This window comes from Nothobranchius furzeri, chromosome 6 (genome assembly GCF_043380555.1).
Source record: "Nothobranchius furzeri strain GRZ-AD chromosome 6, NfurGRZ-RIMD1, whole genome shotgun sequence".
NCBI classification, from domain to species: domain Eukaryota; kingdom Metazoa; phylum Chordata; class Actinopteri; order Cyprinodontiformes; family Nothobranchiidae; genus Nothobranchius; species Nothobranchius furzeri.
In genome coordinates, this window is record NC_091746.1 from 61,512,531 (window position 1) to 61,524,975 (window position 12,445).

Consider the following 12,445-nt stretch of genomic DNA (forward strand, 5'->3'; position numbering starts at 1 on the left):
CTTTGTGTTTTGTGAGCTTATGAAACTGCAGAAAATGGTACACTCCTGTTGTGTGAAGGGCTGCCATGCTCTCTTCACAAGAAGGCAAAAAAGTGAAACGTAGGCAGGGATCGCGCTAACCGGGTGCTTTCCGTTTTTGACCGTTTATTTTGACGGAGAAATCTCAAGGCACTTGGTCGTTCTGACAGACTGGAATTACCCCGACGACCCCGAATGCAAAGACACTTTAACTGTAATGAACAGAGAACATCACAGAGGTAACAGAACATATCAAGAGAAGATTCCCATCAGAACATCCGAGCATCATCTCAGACGTGGACACCACGATTAGTGTAGCTTGTTATCAACGCGCTGAGGAGCTGCGAGAGCACCTCGGAGCGCGCCTGTGGGTCACAGCCCAGCAGCAGAACCAGAACCAGCTGGTAAAATGTTCCTGCTTTAAGTGAAATTGTTTAGTTGTAACATTAAAATGTTGCGGGACATGCTGGTCAGCTTGTTTAGATTAAACATTCATTATTTGAGAAATGAAAATTATGTGAGGAAATGATTGTGACTGTTGTTTAAGCTCTGTCTGTCAAAATTAAAACAAAGGTGTCTGGCGTGACCTCTGCATGCAGGTGTTGTTTCTGTACCTGCTTCTAACTTATATTGATAAAAACTTGTTGAATTTTGGCTCATCCAGAAAATAAAACCTGGTGCAGCACCTGTTTTAGTGGAGTCCTGTTTCTGGACGGCTACTTTTACTTTTACTTGATTATAAACATGTTGAAGTAGTGCCACCCTTACTCAAGTGATATACTTTCAGCAGTAATGAAACATCTGAGCTCCATATGTTTTCGCTGAGGTTGTAGGGATCTACGATGTCGAATGTACCGTATACAATTTCTGAAAATACCGACCTCGATCTTCCCTCACAAGTTCATTCCTGTAAAGGATGTGTCCATCCTTGTTCTTTTTATCCATCCTCTTGACTCGCGTTCTGCTTCAACTTCAGCTGCGGCTTACCATAGCAACGTGAGCCATACTGCTAAAATAGCACTTAGGGGGTGTGGTTGACATGCAGGTCACGTGTCTGACAAGGAACGATAGGCGTCAGAGCCATTATGTCAGATAGGATTGTGTCCCGCCCCCTTTTTTTAAATGATGCATTTGGTTCCCCCACATTTAGTCCACCTTGCACTCTTTCGATCATTCTCAAAGAAATTAGTCCGTCTGCTGAAATCCATTCCATGTTTTCCTGGTTGCTCTGCTCTGGCGCACACATGGAGAGAAGGGCATCGCTGCAGACCCAGAGACCGCAGATTCAGGCCGACTGCAGCCATACACTATTGGAGAAGGGCCCATACGCTATTGCACATGGATGGGGTTGTCAAGTAAAAAAAAAAAAAAAAAGATCACCGAACTGAAGTGAAACTTCAGTGCAGGCTACTAACAAAATACATGTTTTCAACTTGTTTAGTAATAAATAATAGTAAGTAAATAGTAAAATACGGACACAACAAAGAGGCATGGTTGTTAATAAATATTGAAATGATTCCTTACATTCAAATGTAGTCCTCAGCCCCCCCCCCCCCCACCATTCTCATAATAAACAAGAACAAACACACAATCAACATTTTAACATTTTATTAGAAGTGTCTATTTTTTTAGTGTTTTTGCACTTTCTGCATTAAATGCACACACACACACACACACACACACACACACACACACACACACACACACACACACACACACACACACACACACACACACACACACACTTTATGCTTCTGATGCCCATGGCCAGACAGACGAAGACATTTCCAGGCTGAATTATCGTCTGAGTGTGCACCTGAGCACACCCTTGCTAACGCTACAACAACAGTCTTATGTAGCAGAGGGTTGAATGCTACGCTAACCACTTAGCTCCAAAACACAAAAGATACATCTCTTTTCATTCACTGACTAACGCTAAAGCGCTGCGAGTTGAGTTAGCATTCGAGCTAGGTTGGTGTGATTTGTTTTGCTGTAGAGTTCAGGGGAGGGGCTTAGGGGAAATAAACATTATGAAAGATTACCTAGTTGATGTCATAGAACAGGGCCAGACTGTCAAATTTAAGCATTTTTCAGTTACTTTTAAAATTTCAAACTACACATCCCAGCTATAAATCTTAAATGCAGATCCAACATGTTCACCAGAAATAAGGATTAGACCTGTGCTCCTTCCCATGTTGCAGTGTGACTTTTACGAGCTGCTTTGGCCACACAATGTCACCGCCGGTGACACAGATAGCTCTAAATGTGCACAGATGGATGAACCACAGCCACAGGTGACAGCAGGGGTCATCATGGCGGAAGGACCTCCAGGTTGAACAAGGGCGAAGTTGTACGAGCAAATCAATGAGGCAAAAAGTTGGTATTGATCCTGCTGGATTTATCCCCTTCAATGTCAACAAGGAGCATCGGTCTGAGGAGGAGAATGTGCCGTTTGCTGGGAGAGCAGCAGGATGTTTCTCATTCCCTCTTCTGCAGCTCGTCTAATGAAGGACATAATGGTGCGAGTAGGCTGAGCGACTGCTAGCAGATCGTTCCAGAGAGCCGACTGTAAATCTTTTGTCCTCCTGACTTTAATATGCCACACAACCTGATTTATAAATTGAAAGGGTGCTCACATCAAGCAATTAAATGTTTATTCTTAGGGTACTGGAATTTTTTTGACATCCATGCTGAAGAGGGAAAATTGCCTAATTAGATGCTGATGTGATAAATGTTAACATAAATCAATGAGCAGCAACATTAAATGGAACGAGTCGATGAAGGTTCAAAGACTTACTCGAGGATTACCCAACCTGTTCTTGTCTGATGTGAGCATAAAATTAACAAAAATTTACAAAACTATGATTGTTTCAGTGACCTTGTCCGTGAATCTGGAGATAAATCAGGAGAGCGCAGCTTTCTTAAACGAGTATTACGCTGATTTTACTAAAGAATCTGTACACAGAAAGCAGAAAACAGTGCACCATCGGGAATTGATATGTAGAGATAAAAATGTGTTATATCAATCTGTCTGTCAAGAAGTTTTCAAAATACAATAAAGAATAAAAATGTTAAAATGACCATAACTATGACTAAAACATCACAAGGTACTCTGCTTGTGCAACAAGATCAGACATTTTCAGTGGGATGTCCTTGTAGAGTAGTGGAAAACTTAAATAATTATTCTTTTTATTGTCAGAGATACAATGTTTTTTTTATATTCATCTCACTCCCAACAAATAGTAAAATAACAAGAAACCTTTGTGACCTTTGACCTTTGACCCAGCTCTCACCCTGGATTCTCATGTCAGTTCTCTTGTTCGCTCTTCCTTCTTCCGTCTCAGGAACATTGCTAAGCTGAGTCCCATTCTGTCTCGCTCTGAACTTGAGACAGTTCTCCACACCTTCATCTCCTCACACTTAGACTACTGTAACTCTCTTTTCACGTGTCTGAGCAGAACCTCCCTGAACCGTCTACAGGTGGTTCAGAATGCCTGTGCTCGGCTTCTGACCAAGTCCTCCAAACACGCCCACATCACCCCGCTTCTCCTCCAGCTTCACTGGCTGCCAGTCAACTTCAGGGTTCATTTCAAGATCCTGGTGCTGGTCTATAGGGCCTTACATGGACAAGCACCATCATACATTGGTGATCTTCTCAGTCCCTACACCCCCAGCAGGTCCCTGAGGTCCAGTGATCAAAGCCTACTGGTTGTGCAGCACCAGGCTAAAGATCAAAGGTGACAGATCATTTGCTGCTGTGGCCCCCAGACTCTGGACTTCTCTCCTGAGCCTGAGATCAGTGGACTCAGTGGTCTCCTTTAAAAAGCAGCTGAAGACTCACCTGTTCAGGCTGGTTTTGGTGCGACCTTCTTCACCCTCTCCTTGTTCTGCTCTCCCCACCTATTCCACCTTCCTCAGGATCCACTGATTTCCCTCTTTCCTGTTCACTCTCTCTCTTTCTTAATATTTTTTTAATCACAATTGTCAATTTTTTGCTAAAATGAATTTTTAATCATTTTGTAAATTCTTTTTATATTTTACATGTTTTGTTTTTATGAAGCACCTCGTGATTTCTATCTTGAGAGGCTCTATAGAAAAGATATTTTCTTCTTCTTCTTCTTCTTCTTCTTCTTCTTCTTCTTCTTCTTCTTCTAATAAAAATGGGTGTAGTTGAATGTCTGAGTGCAGATGAACACTGTGCGATAAAAGAAGAATGTAAAACACAAAACTCCTTTAACTAAAAACATACGATACTTGTTTACTATAAAATCCAATTAGGACCCCACCTCTGTTTGGTCGGTGGAGAGCTGTAACAGGAAGTGAGCTCACCTGATGCTCTTACATTACTATTCCTAGAAATGTTCCTTTAGCAATGCATCCTCAGCTACACAAATTCTTTATAATTACTTCCTAATTACTGAGGCTGATTTCTAGTGGCCTTTGACCTTTCAGGCTCCAACACCATTCATTGTTAGTCCTAAACATCATATTGACACAAAGACATGACAGGAAAACAATCAAAAAGCTAAATCCTTATGAAGATGCTCCTCCTCTGTCCACGTGTGTAAAATGGATGTGAAATCCCCGAGGCACCGCTGAGTGAGAGGGAAAGAAGCGAGCTTGCTGCTGAACGAGTGAACACCGAACACACTAACACACCAAATGCATGAATGAGTAAGTGAGCAGTGCGAGTGACTGAGTGTGTCAGTCAATGTGGAAAAGATTAGTTGCAGAAGGCCGGTAAGAGCGAGCGTAGCTTTACATTTGTTAAAGTGATAGATGAGTGAGCAGATGAGCGAGTGAGGGAAGGGGGTGGAGGGAGGAGGTGTGAATGGCTGATTGATTCATTCAGTCTGAAGATGAGTGAGATGTTGCCTTTGTGAGCGTAACCTTTAGAAAGACACTTGTGATGTTGAAGGGTGTGTGTGTGTGTGTGTGTGTGTGTGTGTGTGTGTGTGTGTGTGTGTGTGTGTGTGTGTGTGTGTGTGTGTGTGTGAGTGTGTGTGTGTGAAAGGCACCTCCAGAGCTTCTCATCGATCACAGCACACGAGGACAGAGGGGAAGTTCAGTTACGTTGCAGTTGACGAGCAGAAAAAAGGCCACTGCTGTTGAGCAGCTGAACAAACTCAGAGCGTGTGGACTCTAATTTCCCTCTGGGATTAATAAAGCATTTTTGAATTGAATTGACGTTCAGCACGTCTGCAGTAAAACACGGGTGCATCAACAGTTCCACCCACAGACGGAAACGCGAGCGGCAGCAGCGAATTTCCTGTGTGGACGCAGTGTGGTGCAGGACACCACCCGGGTCCTCTGCAAGCACTGTCAATCTCAGAGTCAGAGGCTTGTCGTCCCTCATTACGAAGTGAAGAAGGAGAACTTCTGCTGTTTTTGTTCATTGTAGTAGAACTCTCTGGTTTCTAACAACTTTTACGCATCAGTGTTTGGGGGAAGAAACCATAGAAGACAATAAGAAACACCTGGTGTCCCTTCGACGCTACAATTAGCATCTGGGCTGTGATTGGTGGATCTGCTTGTGTGTTTGTATTTGTTGGTTTTCCGGTAAACCCATCTGGTTGTTTAAAGGACATCATATGGTCACAGTGACAAGTCTTCCACATATAAACACACATATGGAGCTCTTTGATATAACTGTCATCAAATATGTTAAAAACATAAAGCAGAAAATATAAAAGGCCCGGATTATATCTCAAGCATCAGATCAAAAACATAAGCGAGGGAATTTTGGCTGATTAGTTTGAGGTTTTTAATTCTTGACCTCCTCACATTAGCATTAAATAATTATTGCATTAATAAGGACATGCTTTAGTAATGCACTGATCATGAACTCTGCACACAGCTTTGCTGCATGAATAAAGTCACTAGGTCCTCAGTTGTGATTCAAATGAAGGGAGAACGTTACACAGATGCACATCAGGTGAAGGCCCGATGCTGCATTCAGGGTCGTCGTGGAACAAAGTGCTGCATGCAAAATCAGCTTGAAAGTTTGGAATTTAGAAAAACAGTAGATTATCATAAGCCTTGCTGAAGTGCTGATTGATGATTTAATTCCATTTTAAAGGTCAACTTAACTCATATTTTTAATACATTTGCAGTAGTCTTTACTGGCAATAAATGACTAAGTTGTTTTCTGGGGAAAAAAGCTCCGGTGCACCCGTGAATGTTGAAGTCAGCCGGAGAATAAAGGGACAGAAGACGGCATGATTCGAGGTTCTTTCCTGATATTCAGACATCTCACCTCTGATAAGATAACAGCAACTGGACTCTACCACTGACTCTCTTTGCTCGGCATCATTGAGGTTTTATCTTCACAAATAATACAGGCCTGAAGGAGTTCTGCCATGTGGTGAAGTCGCTGATGCCAACAGTTAGCTTCTAGTAGCCGGGACTTTGCTGTTTCCTTTACACTAAACCAACAACCTTTTTTCCTTGTCACGAGTCAAGTTGGGTGAGTCCACGACTGTTAAGTGACAGTGTGATGCAGATCTGTCAGGCTTTTCAAATCCTAGAGTTTCACCATCTATCCTCTATCAGGAGCTAATGCAGAAGATAGGTGTAGGAGACGAAACTCAGAGTGACTGATCATTTTCAAAGATAATTAGTAAAAAAATATTTCTCAGTGAATCTGCTCTTTAAAAGATCTACTCCAGCTCTTGCAGTGTTCAAACTATTGTAATCATTATTTACAAAACTTCATATGAACTGGTGGGAATTTGAATTTAGTTGCAATATAACACATTTGATTTAATATTATGTTGTGTGGTATTGAGTTGCTGATTTCTAGGACTATCTTGACAGAATTAAGCTAAACCATGAAACAAGTGCAACAGCTAATAGCCACAGTTAAGGGACTACATGCAAAGGGTGAGGGGCCAATCGACAGTTGGAAACAGGACATCTACCTAGATGTAACGTACCAAAACTTCCAACTGAATGTTTTTTAAAGCTTGCAGAATCTGCAGTGACACTTAAAGATCAATAAAGAACAGAAGACTGACAGCTGAAGGGCAATATGTCACCATCTCAACCATCGAAGAAAGAGTATTGATGGTGATGACCCCTGTTAACCTTAATTCAAGGTCAGCTGACCTGAATTAGAGGAGGCTAACCAGGCCGTGTGTGTGTGTGTGTGTGTGTGTGTGTATGTGTGTGTGTGTGTGTGTGTGTGTGTGTGTGTGTGTGTGTGTGTGTGTGTGTGTGTGTGAATGTGCATGCATGCGTGGGCAGTAGATTACTTAACCATTTGGTCAAAACTACTCAAGATGATTACGATGGATGGATACATTATTTCTGATCATGTCCTACCTGTTTGGGGCCGTCCCAAAGCTCCAAACTGATTTATGCGAGACGGAGATCCTTCCAACAGCTCAGTTGACTTAAGCATCATCTTTTCAGCAAACAGAGTGAAGGGGAGAGAGATGAGGCCTGTCCTGAACCTTGTCCAAACTCTGCAGGCTGCATAGATGAAGGGAATATTTTTTATCAAGGTCTGCCAGGATACTCTGACAGTCCTTTTCTCTGCCAACAAACAATGAGAGGGAGAAAAGGGGAGCATAGAGAAAGAACTAAAAACATGTCTGGCCATGTTGCTGCCTTTTATGCAAGTCTTTGTGTTCAATAGGTACACTCAACAATGAATAAATAGGAAAATGATCCATACTGAGCAATGCACAGTGAAATGGCCAACACTGATGTCTCTTCATTACGTTCAGAAGTCAAAGAGCCACAACGGGCTGTTCTGTAGTAATTAAAGCTCTTATTTATGACTGAATTTCTAGTAACAATATTTATAATTTCATAATCAGGTGAATTCAGTCAAACTGAAAAAATAAATTATTCAGATGTAGGACATATTTAGTTGCTTAAAGATGACGAAGATGTTTATTTGAAGCAGTGATTTATAGAAGCAGCTTGAAGCTCGACCAGCCTCTCTGCCCACACGCGGAGTCCGTTTCCATTTGTGGGGTAAATGTTTCTGAGCTTCATCATATCAAGTCACATTTTGAGCACTGCTGACACTCTCTGACCATCGCTGAATCAGTGGTGAACTTCTGATTTAAATCACGCACAGCAAGCGAGGCACGAGGGAAACATCAGAGTTTGAGGCACCAAGGTTTTCAACTCCAGCTGGTAAAAACTGAAGAACCTTTGGAAGGACAAAAATGAAGAGTTAAAGTAGCTGAATCCCTTTTATTCCTTCATCTTTGACTCAGACGCTGCTTGACAAGTTTACTGTTTGATTGCAATGGCGATTAAAGACTTGAGTTACTTCATATCAATAGTAACTTGGGCGCCATGTTTGCTATGTACTAATTATCCCTGGAGATGCAGGTGAGGGGAGTGTTTGTGCCTTTTCTTCCCTCCTCGTATTCTTTTTCAGACGTTTTCCACTTCTGGTTCCTTAAAATGTGACCTGATGTGTGGATGTTGTGACCCTACATCACTCTCTTGTATAAATGAGTGAACTGTCTCCTTATAAAGCAATCCCACCTGCTCTTGTGCTGCTATTGAAGTGGTATCCAAACTGGAGCAGACAACTTTCAAGGTTTTTTAGTGAAAATATTGCAGTGTTCAAAATCTTACCATCACAGCATCATAACATTTTGTCTCAGTCAAAAAACCTTCTTTGTACACACACACACACACACACACACACACACACACACACACACACACACACACACACATATATATATATATATATATATATATATATATATATATATATATATATATATATATATATATATATATATATTTCTGACAGGAACTGGCTTCTTTTTGTTGATTTAGAGTTTTTCGATGACCAGATATTATCTTATTTTCCCCTTAATAAGTATTTGTATTGAAATCAACAGCATCAGTAATGCATTTAATAACTTTTATATAGGTTTCATGTCATTTTTTTGTATTTACTCCCAAGAGATCTACTATTATTTTTATTTAACTTTCGGTAGCAAATAACTGACTGATAAACTACATGCTCTTTGTAGTCCAAATATCCCTACAATACCTTAACACACCATTTGTCCAAGTATTTAATGTTTAAACAGACTCATAATGAACACATTTGGTTTTCTAGACTGATGACGTTTCCTAAGAACAGAGCTTTTTCACAATATAGAAAGCCAAATAACACAGAGCTGCAAAACAGCTATAAACTGTTAAAGACAGATTTGCAGTTTTGCTTGCTTTTAGCACCCCCTAGTGTCTGTTTAAAATTATCTTTGGTTTTACCAAAATGAAACATATCTCCTTGTTGTGCATTCTCTTTTAAACACTTTCATTTAACAGCTGAAGAGTCTCCTCAGTCTTCTTTAGTGTCTACAGGAGAGATGTGTCATTAAATTAAATAAACCATCTGTGTTCATGATCTAAAACATGCAGGAAACATGGTGGAAGCTAACTGCAGTGCTAGCTATTTCAGCTCAGTTTTTTCTAAGTCTCTAGGTGTGGCAGCCAGCCATTCTGAATAGTGATGTGTCGGTTGCGAACGAACCGGCTCTAAGAGCCGGCTCTATCAAGTGAACGATGGGAAGTGGCTCGACACTGGGAGCCGTCAGCCCCCCCACCCCCACCCCCAATCACCCACCCCCACCCCCAGTGAAAGCCACTGGCGATTGGTCAACATGTGTAGCTGCATGTCCAGACTGTCCACACACAGAGCAGTAGGGGTGGGGAAGAGGGAGGATCAGACTCAGAAACACAGCAGAGCACATGCAGGCGAAGGGAGACGAGAAGGAATGAGGAGGAGGAAAAAGGCGAGAGAGAGGAGAGTGCGACGAAGACGGTGAGAAAATGAGCGACTGCAGTCGGAAAGTTGAGATTTCTTAAAGTGTTCAGTTAATAAATCAATTTAAATGATAATTATTTGATATATTGCATTTTTTACATGAGTAAATCCTTTTACATATAGTCTTGCATTATTTTTAGTGATGAATATACTTTACGCAACAGAAAATCTGAGGAGCCACTTGGGAGCCAAAAGGACCGGCTCTCTAAAAAGAGCCGGAATTCCCATCACTAATTCTAAAGTCGTAAGTGTGATTTTCTGTCCACAGGGGGCGGTGGGGTGACTTTTCACTAAAGGTATAGCAGAGGATCTTTTTCTTCCAGGTGGATCATCTGAACAAGTTAAACTGTGAATCATTCTAGTCACACAAGGCCGTCATCATATGTGCCCTTTACTGTTTTCACTTCCAAAGCGAAGGTTGGGCTTCCCACAGACTCCTCTGGTTGTTGCCGGTTTTCTGCTCGACAGGTACGACGTGCTATTTGGAGAAAATAATTTCAGATTACTGCTGGAAGAAGTGCTGCGAGGTCAGCAGCTACTTGTAAACAGAGCGTGCATGAGGCATTCTCTCTCATGCACATTTTTTCTAAATGTTGAGAGGGCGGTTCGTTCCTGAAATTCAGAAACATCCTCTGCCACACCTTTAAACCTGTAAAGAGTTACTTTAGCACATACTGGCTCAAGAAAATGATTTAAAACATGAAAAAGTATCCCTTTTAAAGGGAAAAGCAGGTGATTATTTTAGAGCCTATAAACAGTTTTAATTTTTCTATAAAAACTTTGTTTTATGGTGATTTTTTTTATTTTCACACCCTAATCCTAACCCTAACCCCAAACCCTTAACAAAGCTTTGATCTTCAAACAATTAAAAGTGTTTTTCTACATGAACAACCTGCTAGAAAGAAATTTCCATCACTCTGGAAATTGTAAATAGGGCCACACAAAAGCACTTTGAGAGCCACCAATGGCCCTCGAACCACACTTTGGATATGTCCATCCCCGAATACCAGTAGATTTGGTCTGATCAGGTTAGCCCTGGTCTGTGATGCACATTGCAAGACTGTCCAAATCACATAAAACTGCCTCATGCTTAAACTCTCAATCCTTTCAAACCTTGAGTCTACAATATTTATCAGAACTTTCTAATCTGACACTTTTGAATCAAATCCCATAACGTCTCTTGGGTTTTTCCAACTCTGTAGAGGAGATGCTGCCTTCACTTCACTTCAAACGAACAAAACACATACAGACGGTTTTGTTGTGCAAAGGTTTGGTATTTCCCTAAGCATGACGCTCCCTCAGAATTATCAAATAAAAAGGAGCTTGATGTCACGAGACCTAAACAGTTTGTATTTATAAATATTGATAAAGATTTTAAAACTAGACAAACATATTGAGTAAAACTCACAAAAGCTGCTGTTTTCTGCACAGAGCGTTGGATTTTGTTCTTTTTCAGCACCACGGACAGCGCCACATTACATTTACTTCTGTTCAGTGTTTGTCCTTTAAAGTCAACAAAAGTTATGTTTAAAACTTTTAGATTTTTAGGTAAAGTGAGTCCTGTCCAGAAGTCACATTGAAATTTCTCACAGAATATTTGAGGACGTGTTTAAAGCAGTTTCCCGTTTAAACAGTTGCTCCAGTGATACCGGGTGCCGGTTTCCTTTAAACCGAGCCGGGGTGCATCTGATCGGACCTGATGGGAAACAGTTTGGAGCAGCAGGGACGGACACGGGAAGTTGCACCGCCCCGGTTCAGGCAGCAGGGCTGGAGCAGATAAAAGCTGAGATAGTGATTGAAAGTGATGGTAAAAGGATTTAGCCTCGGCATTAACTGAGAGAGAGAGAGAGAGAGAGAGAGAGAGAGAGAGAGAGAGAGAGAGAGAGAGAGAGAGAGAGAGAGAGAGAGAGAGAGAGAGAGAGAGAGAGAGAGAGAGAGAAAGGGAGGGAGAGAGAGAAACAGACAGAGAGGGAGGGAGGAGGAGGAGGAGGAGGGAGGGATATATTTTCCATAAAGCCTTTTTTCTCCCCCCTTTCTTTCTGCCCTTGAGCATCCCGGGTAAACCCGAGCTTGTAAAGTGGGAAGAGGAGGAGGAGGAGAGGGGGGATAAGGGCGGGCACAAGCCTTTCCTGAAACTCAATATTTTATACTTTTGATACTCCCTGGTGCTGGATTTCTTTTTTTTACCGGCCGCTTCCAGATCTAGGACACCGATCCATCGTGCGCAGCCATCCACGGTGTGATCAAAAAGTATCCGGTGGACGAGCGGGACGAGGATAAAGCATCCTGGTGAGAGGAGTACAGTGAGGACGGCGGCGGGGAGCGGGGACAGTGGACGCTCGAAGGGGAGTGATTGGACCAAACAGGGGGGACAAAGTGCTGACCGACCTCAGAGATGCGTGCGAAGAAGTAAGTGCTTTATCTGATTAAGCATTTCCACGCAGCTTTATAGTCTAAAGAAAGGAGTCCCGGCTCATTTCGCTGCTTTAAGGACGCAAAAGATGCGTAAAAATTAAACAGTTTGTTGAGCGGCAGCAAGGCTGCGCGGTCGGTGCAAAACTGTGGAAAACTGACACACTCCTGCAAGAATCGATGCTAGGAAATAGCTCCGGAGAC

General features: G+C 41.9%; 1 protein-coding gene across 1 annotated transcript in view; it reads left to right on the plus strand.

Moving 5' to 3' along the window:
* Positions 1–11,853: 11,853 nt before the first annotated feature.
* Positions 11,854–12,445, plus strand: part of ntng2b (netrin g2b) — a 124,493-nt gene continuing 123,901 nt past the window's right edge. The window contains exon 1 of the mRNA XM_015943031.3: positions 11,854–12,238. The gene's annotated coding sequence lies outside the window, so the exon portion shown is untranslated. The remainder of the gene's footprint in view (positions 12,239–12,445) is intronic.